The sequence below is a fragment of the Ambystoma mexicanum genome, chromosome 6q (assembly GCF_040938575.1).
Source record: "Ambystoma mexicanum isolate Mex_15411 chromosome 6q, UKY_AmexF1_1, whole genome shotgun sequence".
NCBI classification, from domain to species: domain Eukaryota; kingdom Metazoa; phylum Chordata; class Amphibia; order Caudata; family Ambystomatidae; genus Ambystoma; species Ambystoma mexicanum.
In genome coordinates, this window is record NC_090937.1 from 1,556,430,344 (window position 1) to 1,556,448,555 (window position 18,212).

Consider the following 18,212-nt stretch of genomic DNA (forward strand, 5'->3'; position numbering starts at 1 on the left):
AACCTGTGTTCCATGACTCAGTGTTTGGCTTGTGGTATTGCTTGTTTTGTGAAATATTACGAATAAAGTGCGATTTCCTAACCGGAAGAGTCGGGGGAATGTAGCGTGGCATTGCTTTTCTCAAACTTCACATAAGTCATTGCCTTACAGGGCCAACCATGTCCACTACTCTCATTTTTCCAATTTTTCCCCAAACTATGGAATTTTCCCTAAATAGTTGTTGTCTGACCTGCGCAAATCTCCCCTTCTTAAACTTGGAATTCTGTCTACTTTTCATAAATGTATGCCTTTCTTCCTTCCCGTTCAGCTTTCCTACCCTCCTCTTCCATTCCGTCCACTCGTGGCCTACTTGGTGGGGGGGGGGGGGGGGGGGGAGGGTGAGCGGTTGCCTGCCCACAACAATAATGTGGAATGACACTGTAAGCCCGCTTTGTCCGTTCGCTGAACTCTCTATTCGGAGCAACGTGACATTTATGGTGCTGTAGCCTCAACGTCATGACGACTTCTGGGAAATAACTGTGGAAACAAAGCGACTGCTTCAACGAAGACCTCAAAAGGTTTGTTTGAGCAAAGAAAACGCCCTCCTCATCTTCAATATTTGCAATGCCTCCCTTACCAGCATTGTAATCATTGCATTGATTATGCAATTATTCTGATGGTCTCTGCACGTTTGTTATTAAATAAATCTATTTTGTAACCTGTAAAATGGTCACATGTTCTTTACCATTCCACTGTTTTATTTGCAAATGTAAGTTATTACCTTGTATGTTGCTGAATGTTTATTTACAGGTTCTGTGTCATGCCACGTACTTATGCTTTTTGCAAACTACAATGGAAAGGGAAGAGGGGCTATGTAGGACTATGAGGAAGACCTTAAAACCTTACAGAATACATATGCAATCATCCAAGCCTGGATGGCAGCCAATGGCCTTTGCCTCAACAGTGACAAAACGGAAATCTTACTGGTAGGACCCAAGGAGACACTAAAAAGACTAGACAGCAAATACTGCAACTTCCAAATGGAAAGCACTGTAATCCCAGCTTCGACCGCGGTAAAAACATTAGGAGTCTTCCTGGATTCTACACTATCCATGGATAGAAAAGTTAGTTCCATCTCGTCATCAGCAGCACTCACAACGAAAATCATTAATGCTGTCAAACCTCACCTCTCCGCCACAATAGGTGCAAAATTGGACTATTGTAATGTCATCCTACTAGGTACATCCTCCAAAAACATGAATAGATTTATAACACAAAACAATGCTCTCAGAGCCGCCCTCAGCATTCCCACGAGAGAGCATATTTCTCAGGCAAGACAAGAAGCCCATCGGCTCCCTATCAAAGAGCGAATTCTGTTCAAGGCACTCACAATAACACACAGATGTCTATCGCAGACAGCAACCCCTTATTTTACCGAAAGAATTCACCAAGCACCCAATCTGAGACCCAAACGCGACCTATACTCACTCCAACTCAAAATTCCCACCTTTAACAAATTCAAAGTAGGAGGCTCCAGTTTTTAAGTGTTAGCACCAAAACTTTGAACTCCCTACCACTCAAACTTAGGAAACAAACTTCTCTCATGTCCTTCCGAAAGGCCATACTTTTTAAGAAGACTACACCCTCACCATTATGTACTCTTATATCATGTATTGTATCTATCATGTAAATTGTATGCATGTAAAACACATATTGAATGTTAACTTAGCAACTAGGTTTTTCTCCCATGTATCCTGCATCTAAGTGAATATTCTGTAACAGCACCACAATACCCTAGGGCAGTTGTGCGCTTTATAAATGGAAATAAATAAAAATAAATAAGCGAGAAAGAAATGTGTCTTTTAAATGGTACATTGTGATGTATTATTTTGCTCATAATTCTTACATGGAGTGTCGTAGCAAGTTCATCTGCTTGTGAAGCATTCAGTTTGAAAATATCTATTAGATGGACCAAAATCGATTTTTCTAGTGTGATTTTTAAATATGCAAATTAGGTTAATTTTTGCTGAACAGAAAGGGCTCACGCCAGTGTGTCGAATGCCCTAGCGTCCGCAGAGAAGAGCCTGCTACTTTGAGATGGAAATATAATGTGTATATAAATGTAGGAGCGAGTGGAAAAATCTGTAACTTAGTAACCATTTGTGATGATATGAAGGAAATTGTGTTGCTTGATTTGTAACAGAGAGAGAGAAATATGGTGAGGTGATTAGTAAAGTGGTCATATGTGTGGAATGTATCAATTTAGAAGGTTTAATGTAACAAATCTTTGAGATGACATCACATTAAAAGTGAGGGAAACTGGGTGAAGAAGTTACTCCCATCAGACTGCCCCCTTCATTGATATGCCCATTGACCGCAGAGGGATAGGTCTACTGTGTTGTCACTTTTGGAACACAGTCCAATTACAGGCATTGACCAATTAGATAGGGGAAAGTATACACACCTCAAAAAGGTGGGATTTTGGGTCTATGAAAGATAACACACTCACTAGAAAAGACACTGACAGAATCAATCACCGACTGGTGGAGAGGAAGAAGAGGAGTTAATAAGAAAAAGGTGAGGGAATAGGTTACTTTCCTTTCGGACCCATTGATGGATTAATCAGCAGAGACTGCAAGGGAGGCCTACCAGGAGTTAAAGGCCAAGACCACCTTCAGTGGAAGAAATAGCAGACATGCTGAGGAGGAGAGCCGATTCAATCTTGTGGACTGATGCCCACCTGTTCCTAGAAGGGGTGAATTGAACCAGTCCTTAAGAGGGTGCCCACCTGTCTTTGCTAAAGTCAAATAAATGCATTAGTGAGGATGATCTGAAGAGGAAATAGTCCTGAGAGGAGTGAAACTATAAAGGGAATTAGATTAAATCCTGGTCCAGGTTATTTGTTAGGACTGATGGGTGGGAATATATAAATGGATTGTGCATCCCGGGAAGTTAGGGGTCATTTCAGAAGTGCAAGTGATTCTGGAAATATATATATATTTTATAGACTAGGTCCAGTGTGTCAAACTTGAGATCCCCTTGCTCCGTCTCTGTACCAAGAAGTCTTGCAAAGAAGAATTATCAGAGAATTAAATGGACAGCTTGCTGTGTGCATACCTACAAAAATAAATATTTGAAGTAATTCCTGGGTATATCATCAAGCAGAATAGTGTTGTTAATGCTAAGGTCTAGTCATCGCTACTCATTCTTATGATTTTAAGTTGCCCATAAAAAGTTTAAAAAGATACACTTTTACATGGTAATTAAATATAGACAAACATAACTGTTTAATATGTATGTAGGCTAGATTCTCTTCAAACATTTTCCTTTCTACAAGCCATTTACATATGTGACGGGCCAGTAGTTTGTTCAATTGGGTATTCATGCCTATTGAACAAGGGGGTTGGTATCTATTTGCAATAAAGTTGAAGTACAGAAAACTGGATGGCTGGGATGTTTTAAATAATTTTGTTTTTTAACAAATGAAAGTCGTATCCTGGCTACTCATGCATTTTAATCAATGGTGCATGGGATCCCGAGGGGGGGAAAAACATAAGTGGTGGTTTGTTTGTTATCAAAGTCTCTATATCTTCAACTGCAGCATTGAAAACTGGGGGACTAGTGTCTTGATTATTTTTAATCATTGCCTTAGAATTGAATGGAAGAAGAACTCATTTATCCTTAAACCAATTCAATGATTTCTATTAGATTAATAAATAAACCTTCTGTGGCACACTGTGTGTTGCTTGTCCCAAAAGAAAGGGAAAGTTGTAAGAAATCAATGTAATTAAATTTGGGGTCCCATGTTCATAAAAAGAACTTGAATCAGTAAACATGTGCATGCCTGGTTTGCGCTGGGTGGTAAAGTCACTTGAATTAGATGCTGCATGATTAAAATATCCTACACAAGCCCATCTGGCCAGAAGCACACTAATAGAACGATGAAATGTTCCTCCTCACTACTCTTTCCAATACTCAGGGAAGTAGAGATAATGGGAAAAAAACATTATCAAACATCTTTCCAAGGAATCCGGAGGGCATCCGTCCCCAACGACAAAGAACCAGGAATAAACCCTATTTTCAAGGACATGTTGACTGCATGCAACTAAACTCACACCTGGAAACAAGAACCTATGTCAAACTTCCCCGAATGCTTCTGTGTTAGAGACAGGTTTTTGAACATTAGAAAAACTCTGCTCAGCGTGTTCACCATGTGATTAACTAAAGCACCTTACGTAAACACCTGAAGAGGCATTCAATCAGCATCTAACTTCTACACCAAATTCTTCTTTGCTAGACCAAACATTCTGAATTTACTGTGCTTTCCGAAGTTGCTCCCATCCCTGTAAACTGGCCACTGACGGGGACAATTTTGGAGAAGGGCTCCAAATATACCTTTGCTGAGATTAAAGCAAACCAATTACCACTGCAGATGCTCCTTCGCCTTCTCAGAAATTAGAACCAGGACTTTCAAATTCAGCATCGGCGAATCCCTAAGGGAACGGGAATTAACTCAGAGGAGGTCCGGGTTGTAACAGACTGGTAGCAGTAGAACACAGATACAGGCTGACATTTGGCCGTGAGCACACACAATCACCAACAGTGCTTGGGAGTCGGCCAGAAAAGACCTTAGGTCTGCCATAAGCTTGCAACTTGCTCCTGCCCAGAAAAGGCAGATCCAGAAGTAGTGAAACGACAGATCCCAGAAAAATAATGTCCTGTGATGGTTCAAAGTGGTCAAGTGGGTTTTCTACCAGTTGTTTCGAAACAATAACACTGTAACAAGAAACAGATCATGTTGATATGGAACATCAGAAGGTCCAATTAAAAAAAAAAAAAAAAAAAAAAAAAAACGTTGACCAACTAGTAGTCTAGCGTTTATTTTTTTCTGTTTTAATTATTGATTTGAATGCTGAACTACTTTTGCAAACTAATACAGTGGTACTACTGCTACCAGTCCAGTTAGCGAACAAATGAAATGAAATTGCCGTCTTGCAGAGAATATCCACAAATCAAAACAGAACCTAGACGAAAACTATTTGTGCAGATTTCAAGGCAAACAGCGGTGTATTGGAAATGCAGGGCTCCTTTTTGCAAATCACAGTGCTCTCTAACGGGCTTCTAGTATCTGAATGTGCAAGTATATTATATTGTTATATTTGCCTTTCACTCCAATGTTCCATCCACTTTGCCTTTGAAACACAATTTACTTGATGTATAAGTGCCGTACAAATGCACAATAAATACATTATATAAATAAATCAGGGTGCAACATTTGTATTAGCCACTAGCCATTGGGTAGTTTACTTTATTCTGCTTTATTCGACAGTTTGTCTTTTGCATGCATAATTCATCACACATTTCATGATCATCGCATCCAAGAAACAATGATTGTCCATTAAAAAGACTAACATTTTTTTAAAAGAAGGTTCGTCCCAGACCATGGCTTAAGAACAACAATACAATAAAAACCTTACATAGTCAAACTTATTTCAATTACCCAATTAAATAGTTCCTGCGGGGCCAAGCTCGGTAAATAAATCTGGCCGTAAAATAAATAGAATTAACAATTCTAGTTGATTGACAAAGTTTTAGGGCTTCTGTGACTCCATTTACACAAGCCTTCTTTAACAATAGCAACAAATATATTCTTCTTAAATCTTTGTATTTCTCACAGAATAACTAAAAATGCATCAAATTTATTGCGTCACAGAGCATGAATCGCACAATGGGCAGGTTTCAAAAGTAGGATCTTTCCAACCTTTTGGTACATTTTGCAACCTTGAGGGTACCAGTCCTGAATTCCATGAATAGTGTCCGAGCGTAGGCTGGTATTATTAGATCAAGGTATTATTGCTCATGCCTTGGTCAATTTTCACAGTCAAATAGTTCAATCCTACTTTCAGATGACGCACAAGCTTACAGGATGTTCATAAACAGCCCTTCGCGCAGCCAACTTCACCTCCTTTTTGATACAGCTAGTTAAATACTGTGGATTCCTCCAACATTCGCTTAGGCCCATTGCACATAACTGCTGCCTTACATATTTGGGCCATGGCAGCGAGTTGTCTCTTGGAAAGCGCAGTAAACGAGTTAGAGCCTCTTGATATTTTCTCAGCTCTGGAGTCCCACAGAGTCTTCTCCAATCGAATACTGGTTTCCATAAATAACGGGGTGTTAGTAAAACTCCTTGGTAGCCTAAACATCTTTTTCAAAAACCACAATTCAGCACCATATAAAGCGGTAGAGGCAGTGTGTAGATATTGATGGAAGCAGCTATAGCTCCCTCACCACATTTTCTTCTTAAACCAACACAGTTTTTTTCCAGAAAAACCTGGGACTTTTTGGACTGAGTAGACCATGCCCCAGTATCAGTAAAACCTACTCCCAAGTAATCATAGTGGTTTACTTGTTCAAGGTTAGGTTCATCTACAAGCAAACAGCATATACGTGGCGTTGTTCTCATTGGTCTAAACACCAGTATTTTAGTCTTGTTTTTATTTAGGTTCAGGCCCATTTGACATTTGGTGGTGAAACATTCCAAGCATTGCCCAATCCCCTGTGGTGATGTTGCCAATAGCACGGAATCACAGGCAAAAATAAATGCCAGGATGATCTCAGTGCAGAGCTTTGGGGGAATCAAGCCTGCCACCAGAACATTTAGCCACCAGTTTCAAGATAACTTTATTAAGGCAAAACCGGAGCGGGGCAAAGGCACAACCTTGCTGCACGCCCCCGTTGACCCTACACTGATCAGTGGTTTCACCTGCAAGTATTGGCGCACACATGGACCAAGACTTCTCCGTAAAGTCCGCTAAAACAGTTAAGACAGTCTTCAGGGGAATATTGCAATTAAGCCTATTGTTGTTTGTTCCTTGCTTATATGCGCCCCGAAAGCCTTGGCATTCCTCTTGGTTGCTGCCTCCGGGAGATCATCCCATTTCGCTTTATTGTATCCCTCTTTTTTCTCCCTTATTTTATTTTTCTGGTGGGATCTCAGTAAGCACAGCTCTTCTTTGTTCACCTTCCCTTCAGCGACTAGGAATTGTATTGTGTTTCTTTGCCCGTCTACAATCATTGTGAAACCAATCGGGCTTCCCTATCACTTTTTGTTTTAACTCATTGTGGTTAATCCACATAAGAAAGCCAATGGCCTAGGTAGAGCATTTCCCCAACTGTGCAGCCTCTAGCTGGAACAAACTCCCTCTTAACCTGAGACTAGAGCCTAATCATCTCACTTTCATAAAGATCCTGAAAACATTTATTTTCAAATGAAGACAGTCGTTACTAGTTAATTAGGCAGCTCCCTCTTTGTCTTGGCTTGCCAAGTGTCCTGTTTTCTACGTCTCATGCCTATTGTCACCCGTATGTGTATTCTTGTTGCGCCCCGTTGCCTGCGGGCTTTTGGCGCATCACAAATAAATAAAAATAACTTGTTTGCTGGTCTTGTAAATATTGTGTATAGACCATCTACCAAGTAACCATATTCAGCTAGAACCGTGTTACCACTGAGAACCCTGTCACATATTTTCTTAATGCTTAGCAAGGCTGTTTGGTAAATAACGTGTTTTAGTTCGACTGTGCCAATATAATCCCATTTGATGACACGTGGGGAATTTCAGGAGATCCTAATTACCACATCCAGCTCCAACATATCGCCCCACTTTCAATATCATTGATGGCAAAAGTGGTTTATGATTGCTTTCTCAGCGATCGACGATGCAAAAATCATCCACAAGTACCCAATCTCTCGTTAACACAAGGGTAAAAGCTATGTGTTTGGAACATTCAAACAAAAAAGGTATTCCTGCCGGGTCGGTCACCATCGCACCACCCATTTGCATGCCCTTAACTTTAGTCCCTGCAATATTCGGGGCTGTGTCTAGTGCATATTTGTTACCCCTGGAGGGATAGCTAGCCTCTAGTGCTGGTATCTCCCACGCTGAATCTATTTCATCCCATTACCCTTTCAGAGTTTCAAACTGCAAGTTAAAATCAACCTCAGCTAAAAGGTGTAGTTTCCCGGGCTTCTCATGCTCCCAGCTTTCTATCAGATCCTGAAAAGTACTAGCGTCCCAGCAGGTTCGTCCCATATGGTCTATTGTATATATTAAATATGAGTAGAATATGCCCCTCTCTGTCCTTACCGATTACGAATCTGAGATCAGATGAATACAGATCACTTATTTCTGTTTGCCACCCCAATCCTTCTGTCACCAGGGTCAATAGCCCCCCGCCCCCATGGCCTCCTCCCTGCACCTTTTGCTGCCGAGTAGTGAATGCCTTGAACCCCTGTACCTCAATTGGTAACTGGGCCCATGTTTCCTGGATACAAATGATCTCACAGCTATGAATTAATGCAATCCAGTGTGGGACGTTCAGGTGCCTTTCTATTCCGGCGATATTCCAGGACAGCACCCTTGTACCCATGGACGCTCACCTTTTCAATGGTACAGTTAGTTTGAATCTAGGTTATAGGTGTTGCTGATAAATTCACTGCACAATTGGGGGTATTTGAGGTGCAGGGGAGAAGTGCTCCGCCTTGGTATCTAGGCTGGGAAAAATACAAACAAAAAAGCATTTCCTAGATAGGAAACCTGCGTCCCCTGCACACTTTCTGAATGGCCTAGACCTAAAGAAGACTTATCTATACAAATACTTCTTTAGGCCTATGCCATTCAGAAAGTGTGCAGGGGACGCAGATCTCCTAAATAGGAAATCCTTTTTTGTATGGGCCAGGATATCAACCCACCTCAGGCCTCTCAAAATCCCCTCGCCCCCTCTCATTGGCGGGTACTTTTTTCAAAGTGCTTGTACTCTTTTTAGACTACTTGACCAAGCGCCTTCAGAAAATCTTTTGTATTAAATATGATACATGTACCGTCTTTAGCAGCCTCTAGATGGCAGCAGTGCACTTCGCCATTCCAATGTTAAAGGTCTCGGAGAAGGAAGTTTGGGTGGAGGATGTTTTGGCTTTGCTTGTTTCCTACAAACAGTAAGTTTGTGTGGGACTTTGCATACAACTCTCCAATGTGTTGAGGGTCAAGGTGGTACTGGGCAAATGAAGCACATATATTTGAAGGGAGAGCCCAACCCGTAAACATGCAGAGTGATATTTTCATTGTGTGCTGTCCAGTGCTTTAAGTGGGGTAAGAAATTGAGGGGGGGGGCTCGTTTGGGGGCGTGGCTTCCATTGTGGGCGTGGCCTAAAACTTGCGCAAACAAATATATAAATGTATGTGAGCATTTATATATTTGTATGCGCACTACTATGGTTTGTGTACCTTTCAAGCCTTATAAACATACCAATGTTACGTATTTCTAGGTTTATAAAAAGATGGCTTGAAAAGTGCACAAACCATAGTAATTTACGCACACTTGTGTGCTTACCTTACTATGGTTTGTGCACTTTTCAAGCCACCTTTTATAAGCATAGACATTTATACCATATTTCTATGTTTATAAAAGACGGCTTGAAACGTGCACAATTCAAGGCATCTTTTATAAAGCGTTGAGGACGGACAAAACCCGAGGTGGCTTTGTCCATCGGCAAAGCTTTATAAAAGATGCCTTGAATTGTGCACGTTTCAAGCGGTCTTTTATAAACATAGAAATATTTCTACGTTTATAAAAGATGGCTTGAAACGTATACAATTCAAGGCATCTTTTATAAAGCTTTGCCGATGGAGATAGACGCCTCGGGCTGTGTGATCTCTGCTCTGAGCAGATAGGTCACTGAGCCCGAGGCGCCTTTCACCCTCTGGGAACCCGTGGGCTCCGTGATCTAATCTGCATATTAGATCATGGAGGCCGCAGGTTCGCTGAGGGTCAGTGACCTGGCGAGGGCAAACAAAGGAACTGTAACTTCCCTGATGACCCCTCAGATGAGGGGTCATCAGGGAAGTTACAGTGACTGACAGAAGTGCCAGCCAGCCTCAGCGACGCTGTGCCTGGCTGGCACTTCTGTCAGCTCGCCTGAAATTAAAGTGGCGGGCGCATCTCCCGTCGCGGCTGCGGCCGCGGCGTGATAATGCATCCCGCCAATGTTGTGTGGGATGGGGGGCCCCGGCAGGGCCCCGGCTCAGTCCCACTTTTTGGAGACTGCCGGGGCCCAGCCCCGGCAGGCCCCGGCCCACTTTAAGCACTGGTGCTGTCCAATGCGATGAATCTACGGTATTTTTTAAACAATGGTTTTTGTCACTCTACCCTGTTTTTGTCCATTCTTTCAACTTGCATGAATTGCTTCTCTGGCTCATTTGTAATCCAGTGTGCCGCACATATCAGTATCATTATCTTTCTATACTGTTTTTAAACCATTGCCAGAATCACAGAGTGAGACATTGTTAGTGTCTCCAATAAAACAGCCCACAAATGTTAATTCTTCAAATTGTTATCCTGGATTAACACAGGAGTGAACCTACAACAGGATACATCTCAGGATTGCCTTGTCAAGGTATGTTCATACACATTTTAAGCAACAAAAGTGGTGTCTGATTTTCTCGGAAACCACCTTTTAGGCATACCTCACTCTCACTGTGGCTTGCGAGGCGAGGCGCATTAGCTGCACGTAATTAGTGAAAGGCTAGACATGAAGGGGCTGCCCGCACCTTTTAACATGTTGCAGCGAGGCAGCCAAATGGTGTCATTCCCAGGCCGGGGGATGAAGACTTACAATTAACAGGTGCAACACTAAGATGGAAGAGAGAATGATAGCAAGCATTACAGCTAGACATAGTTGCAAGGACTGCAACGCCAATTAACCAATCGACTAACGGTTTCACCCCTCTGCATACACCACTCAAACTTAGCCTGCGCCATATAGGATTGTGAATGTTAGCAGGCGCTACACTCAGATGTTAGTACGAAGGCTAGCCAATGACACACTTAGATGGAATTCTCAATGTTAGCATGTGCCACACTTCGATAGAATTGTGAATTTTACCATCTGACACACTTCGAATTGAGAACATTAGCCTGCGCCATACCTAGATAATACTGTGAAGGTGAGCGAGTGCCACACTTAGACAGAATAATGTAGGTCAGCAAGTGCAACACTTAGAACTGTGAATGTTAGCATGTTAAATGTCATATAACCCACTAACCAATATAAACTCAAACTCTCTGCATATTATCTCATTCAAAAAACTCACAACCATCTCTCGCACAACAAGCTGCACGCACTTCACCACACCAACACAACACAAGTCGCACCAACAATACACGCGGACTGACACCGATCCAATACTCGCACCAAAGTTCAGCCGCGGGGTCTGCTGAGTTGAAGCTGCCAACAGTATACCACTCCTCTCACTATCCTACTCCCTCTTCACCTTACTAACCTGCCCCACCTTCTAGTTTACAGATCGGCCAGAGTGCCTGGGGACCAATTCTGTTGGTGACGTTGCGCTATATACATACCTTTAACATAACACAACAAGTCAAGTGGCTCTTGTGAAGGCATAAGCAGGCGCAAAGTTCACCTGGGCTCGGTGGGGGCTAAAGGGTAGCAGCTTTACTCGAGGTGTATGCCTTGTGGAAATGAATATTAAATCGCAGAACTATAGAAGTGTGTATTGTACAGCCAGGCTTGTAACAGGGGCTAATGGGTTTTAATATATTGCTCCATAAGACTGCCATCTGTACAGGCCGCCCGTGAATGCATGTGTCCGTTTTGAAGGACCCTTCCTCAATTAAAGGAAAGTACATCTGCCCACCCACAAATATGTCCTGAAAATGTTAAGGCTGTTGTAGGGTTCAGAGTTTTTTCTATAGAGAATGAACTAGCCATGTTAAAAAGTCCTGGGATGTACTTCTAAGGTAAATTCTGATTATTCAAGAGTTTCACCCATACAATTTGCAGTTGAAGTAGTGCGTCTTATTTTCTTTAGCAGGGTGTAAAGGTTTTCAAAATAAACTATTCCCGACTATTAGATGTCTCATGCGAAACCTTTAAGCCAAAACTATTGCACTGGAATACATAAAGGGAGCAATACCATATCCAAAAGGACATACAGGAATGACATACGAGGGAAAACAGACTCTGCAGGTGTTCAGTTATGTGCCCACCCATTATCTACCCATGTGAATTTCTATGGCCATTCCCACTTTGACCTCTCATGCTCCTTCCTCTTTGCACTACGGTGGCTCTGCTTTATCTTGGTGTGGGGAATCTCTAAGATGAGACCACCTGTTCAAAAATAGGTTGAGTGCACTTCTCTCGGGTCGAGTAGATCAACTGAGCTACTCAACCTGCAGGTCTAGTAGCTTTGTATTGATTTTGAAGGCTGTTAGGCAGAATCACCTGCATTGCCCTTTGGGAACACTATAGGCAATTAGGACTACAAGTGTAAGCACAATTTCACCTTTGGTACACGCTTGTACTACACAGTAAAGTGGTAGTGATGGCTGAACAGCCAGACTTATCTCAAGAGTTTAAGTGAGCAGTAGAACAAGTTGCACAAAGGACCAACAAATACAGTGATTCAAATATACACTTGCCCAAGGTTTCTTGGAAAAAGAATATACATTAATTTACTCAGTTAGAAAACATTACACTAGCATAAGCAGTTCAATATCACCCACTAATAAACCACAAAAATACAACCGGTAAGCAAATGAACAAGTTTAGCTCCAAATGAAGTGGGAGCAAAATGGCACTTCAGATACTTAATAAATAGGTAAAAAATGTATATACAGCCCAAATACATTCATAGGCAGGGCAAAGGGTTTCAGTTAAATACAATCAGAAATTCTTCTCAATAAGCCTGGCCCAAAGTCAATGGTTCAGAGTCTTTTGTATAGGATAGCACAGTTCTGGTAGATAACGGTTAAGTCTTTGCCACAGAGTTTAGAAGAATTTGGCTAGGTGAAAAGTTTGACGAATGTTAAGGAAGGACAAGCCTTCGTAGTCGAGGAAAGTTTCATGCACTTTCTCGATGGCCAAAAAGATTTCCAGACCGCGTTTGCACAGTTCCTTGTTAACGAAGAAGAGATGTAGCTGAGGCAGTTGTTCCTGGCAGTTCGAGCAGATCTCGTAGCTCCTGAGCTTCAGTCATGCGGACAAGAAGGAGGATGTCGGGAGGTTCCTGCACTGCCCACGGAGGAGGCCAAAAGCTTTAGCAAGACGTTGCTTTAAGGTGCGAGGGCCTTAAAGTCGACAAGCTGGTTTCCATGACTCTGGCTATCCAGTTTTCGGCAGCACTCTGATGAAAATTCGACCAGATGGGGACGGTGTCCAGGAGGCTTGCGATTTGGTTGTTCCCACCAAACTCAAGGGAAGAAGTTAACCTTGAAGGGCTTCTCTGTCGATGGAGTTTCAGACAATTCGGACCTGTAGCAGGGCTTCACCGGTCGTCCAGGAGTTGCAGCAGTCCTCTTCCTTCAGCTTGTCTTCGGTTCTTTCGTTCCAGTGGTCGACTCTGCTTTCCAAGCCCCAGAGACCTGCTTTTAAACAGTTTTCCCCCCATTCATTCCAGCCTGGCTGTCACTCACACAGCAGGGTAGCTGTACTTGCCGGACAGCCAGCCAATCACGCCAGAGTGCATTCAGATCTCCTAGGAGACTAAGCACAGGGAGTTTTGGGCACCTCCCTCACATCCTGTCCACCCCAGACACCCTGGCACCAGAGGGCTTCAGCACTGAAGTCCACCAAAGGCCAACGGACAAAGGGACCAAACCTGGTTTGGCGCGCAGAGACAAACACAAGAAGGACCTTTGCTAAAAGAAATGGCGAAAAAAAGATGACCAGATGATAGGTCTTGGGTGCCATATTGAAAAACATGGCTGACCCGATTTTTAGCTACCGTTGTTAGCGGTCGGAGAAAATCATGCTAGTTTGATCTAAGCTACTGCCACCATCCATTTAACATTTTACTGTTACACAAGTGTTTTGACTCGGGGGAAGCTAGGCAACACCTGAAGCACTCTATAGGAAGATAAGGTGTGCTGGGTCAGTAAATTTAAAGAGACTTGTAAAGTCAATTTAACTTTACATTCTCTGGGACTGACTACCGTCAGTATGTGTTTTAGCAACCTTGGGAAGTCTGAAAGACACACACCAGACCTCCAAGCGCTCTGTACTAAAAAAACACGAAGCTGAATTGAAACGGAGGAATTCAGACTCCCAGTAGTTGCAGTTCACCACCACAGCAAAACTATACAAACAAGCAATCCTACTTGCAAAATCGACCACTTATAATGCCAGAATAGCGATTGTCAAGTCCAACACTTGAGAGACCTGGACGTCGACCACCCACCCTTCTAACATCACCAAAGACAAGGCTTGGTGTACTAGTATACAAAATGCCTTCCTTGACAAAATTGACACCTCACAAAAAATAATCCACCTGCAGGTTACACTCAGTAATAACCCACAGCCCCTCACTGCTGCCCCGCCACTGACTGACAAGACTTTCCCACCTTTTCCTTCAACAGCGTCACAGTGGCTACAGCTACCTTGAAAGGCCTTGAACCATCTAGATGTAAAGGTGACATTTGCCCAGTCACCATCGTTAAGGACTGCGCCGTGACCATGGTTCCCGTCATCACTGCCTTCATTAATGCTTCCTTCGCCACCAGCCAAGTCCCTACTGGCCTCAAAGAAGCTTGGATTCTCCCACTACTGAAGAAACCTTCCCTCAACCCTGCTGCAGCAAATCAGGCACATTACCATTGTACCCTTCCTACTGAAAATCGTAGACAGAGCGGCGTACTTGAAAATCCAGCACTACTTGGAAGTCAACCACATCCCAGGAATACATCAATCTGGGTTTGGCCTAGGCCACGGAACAAAATCAGGCCCGATGGACCTGAAGAACCAGCTCAAAGATATCTGTGATGAGGGAAATCCAGCACTCCTACTACTAGACTTTTCGTATAGATCGACAAGATCCTTTGTCAGCACCCCAGTTTGGCAGCCAACTTCGCGACTGAAGCTACAGCCAGGATTGCCTCCTTCTTGGAGGAAAGAACAATCAGGATTTGCTAACAATGTTAGTTCCCCCTCTGCACCTATCTCCTGTGGTGTGCTTCAAGGCTCATGTGTCTCTCCCACCCTTTACAATCTTCACAAAACCGCTTTGCCCTCCTAGACTCCTTTGATATATCAAATACGCTGACAACACCAAAGTCCTCCTTCCTCTCACTCGCAATTACATCAAAGACGCAAATTCCTTAAACGTTATTTACCGGACCAACCAGGCCTGGATGGTCACACACTACCTCTGCCTCAATGACGAAAAGACAGAGATCTTCCTCATTGGGCCGTCAGCAGTCCTTAAGAAGCTTAACTCCCAATATACATCCTTTAGCATCGACAGCAAGATCCTCCCCATCTCCCCGGCAGTGAAGACATTGGGTGTATATTTGGATGCCACTCTCTCCCTGACATTTCAAGTGAATCATTGCCTCCTCCGCTGCCTACACGAGAAAACTGATCACTGCATCGAGACCATTTCTATCCCCCCCCCCGCCGACCGCTGCATTACCATTGCCCCAGCGATTATAGGCTCAAGGCTTGATTATTGTAATAAACGCTCCGTAGGCACCTCAGCGATCAACATCCATAAGATGCAGGTTATCCAGAATAATGCACCCAGAGCAGCACTCAACATCACTAAACGAGAACACATATCCACGTCAAGAAAGAATGTGAATTGGTTCCCAATTTGAGAACAGATCCGGTGTAAAACTTTATCAATCACGTACAGATGCCTTTCGAACTCAGCCCCCCTTACCTCACACAGAAAATCACAAAAGCCCAATCTACCAGACCTACTAGATTGGCCTACGCCCACCAACTTGTCCAGCCGAAATTGAAAAGACAAAGCCGACGGCTCGAGCTTCCAACTATGGCAGCCAAACACTGGAACTTGTTACCATCTGCCGCCTTGCAAGCTGAACAATCCTACTGGGCTTTCCGGAAAGCCCTCAAAAACTGGCTCTTTGTGTAACCTGAGCAGGGAGACTTCCCCTCAGACCTGCACTGTATAAAGTCATGCTTGAAATTTAGTCTGTTAACACCACCATTGATCCCCCAGGGTTTAACGTGCTCTATAAGTGTTAAACATAAATAAATAAACTGCCAGGGTACTCACTCATTGAGGAGATGAAATGTATAGCCATTGGCTCTCGCTAACAATTTTCTTTAGGCACATATATGTTATTGATGCATAACAGGTCGGAAAGGAAGACTGGGGGCACCAGAGAAGCTAACAAAGTCCCAGCCGAGGCCAGAGCTACGCGTTTTGGGGTCTTGATGTTTTGCTGAGTGTTCCATCGATCTACGTTGTTCGAAAGGTTTGACTGGCCTCTTGAAGCAGGAGCGTTCTGAGCTGAATACAATATGCATACCTCAAGGAGTTAGGTCGGTGCCTGGTTGGTATTGCTGAGACTTGCATTTTAAGATGTATAGCCTGGCATAACTAGTGGAAAAAAAATAAAGCAACAATCCAGAATACAAGTTACAAAGCTATGCTGGAAGAACCTAGTCGTGACTGGGATAGCTCTAGAGCTTGAGCAAATACCGTTGAGGCAGAATCCCATTCTTTTCCCTTAAAAACAAAATATGTGCGAGTTTCGTCCACCTTCGAAACACACGTGAAGCGAGCTGCCTAAATGGCATGTGGAAATATTCACTAAGATTTGCCAGAAACAATTACATTCGAAATGCATCGGAAAGAGATGATATTGCAAAAGAGAGAACGTAAAAGATGGTGAAACCAACACTATATTAAAATAAAATTAAAAAAATCAAAAAAGTGTCGCCCCTAAATAGAGAAGTGAGCGCAGATCTGAACGTTCGTTTCAGTGCAAGGTCAGGTGCGCGGCTTGAGTCTTCACAATGCCACTTTACTGTCACCTCTGAAATACCGTGCCCTATCCTCAGCCCAAGCTCCTCTACCTTCTGTTACACCCCCATCACCGGAACAGGAATCCCACAGTACTCCCCGGCGGACCTGCCAGCGCCTTCCAGGGACGGCAGTGGCCAGTTCCCATCCACAACAACGCCCCGCCCACTCTTCATCACGTGACTTTGGGCACGTTCCCTAACGTGGCGTCTGACGTCATCGTTGTCATTTTAGTGAGCTGGTAGAGGGAAGGCTTCGGCTATCATTGCAACTCCGAGATTACGTGTCCTTACTTGGCTGGCAGTGGTTCAGACTACGATGGGTATTTGAAAGTTTACTGCAAGACACCAGATGGAGATGGGGGGAGGGAGTGGATAATTACTTTAAAAGTCATGTCATTTATTCAACGTGAGGAAGGTATGCAGGGCTAACAAAAGGAGTGGTGCAGGGACAGTGGATGCTGGTGTTTAAATGATCAAAAGGGGCTAATAGGGGAATTTAATGTTTGCATAGCTCTCAACTCACACGCTTTTGGCTGGTGTCACCCGCCTTGTAAAGGGCTGACTCACCTGCCAAGCCTCCTGCACGCCCATTCATTTCAATGGGCGTCTCACCCGCCAAAAACAAAATCGGGCGATTTCACCCGCCTTTGCAACACAAATGGTTGAGAGCTATGTGTTTGATGAGAGTGTGTTTGGGATAGGTGGTTTTAGAGTGGGTTGGCTGGGGCTATCTGTGTGTTATTCGAGAGAGACAGTGACACCTGGGCATCTTGGTATGGGTCTGCAAGTGGGATGGAGCAAATTGCTATGTGGAGGGAGAATGGGGCCTTATGCTATTTGTCCAGAGGGAGTGGGACATCTTGGGGTCTGAATGGTTGGAAAGGGGCATGCTGGTGGGGGTCTGGAGAGGGATAGGGCACATTGGTGTGGGTCTGGAAGGACCATGTTGTGGGTCTGGTTGGAGGGATAGGGGCACAAGTGCTTCCATAATTTCTGGTGGTCCGGCTCGTTTTGAGCAGGGCAGAGAGGCCATTCCTTAGGGAGGCACCTGCAGAGGAGAGAGATCTACCCCCGTCCCCTGGGAGAAAAGTATGGCACTCAGAGAGTTTGGGGTGGCTAAGCCAAGGGCTCGAGAAAGAAAGTGTTTAGGAAGAGTTGGATTTAGTATGTGCCCTGGCCCCAGAAAGCCTTTTGGACAATGCAGAGGGTCTTGAACTTGATCCTTGCAGCCACTGGGAGCCAGTACAGAGAATTCAGGGCTGGAGAGATATGGTCTCTGGGCTTGATGCCAAGGACAAGTATTGCAGTCCTTTCTGGATTAGTTGATGTGATGAGATATCACCTACATCTGGAGGGTGGAATGGGGCATCTTGGTGTGGGTCTT

At 43.7% G+C, this 18,212-nt stretch overlaps 1 protein-coding gene across 1 annotated transcript in view; it reads right to left on the reverse strand.

Moving 5' to 3' along the window:
* Positions 1-16,999, reverse strand: part of AP5S1 (adaptor related protein complex 5 subunit sigma 1) — an 88,518-nt gene extending 71,519 nt beyond the window's left edge. Inside the window, exon 1 of the mRNA XM_069632255.1 lies at positions 16,880-16,999. The gene's annotated coding sequence lies outside the window, so the exon portion shown is untranslated. The remainder of the gene's footprint in view (positions 1-16,879) is intronic.
* Positions 17,000-18,212: the final 1,213 nt, after the last annotated feature.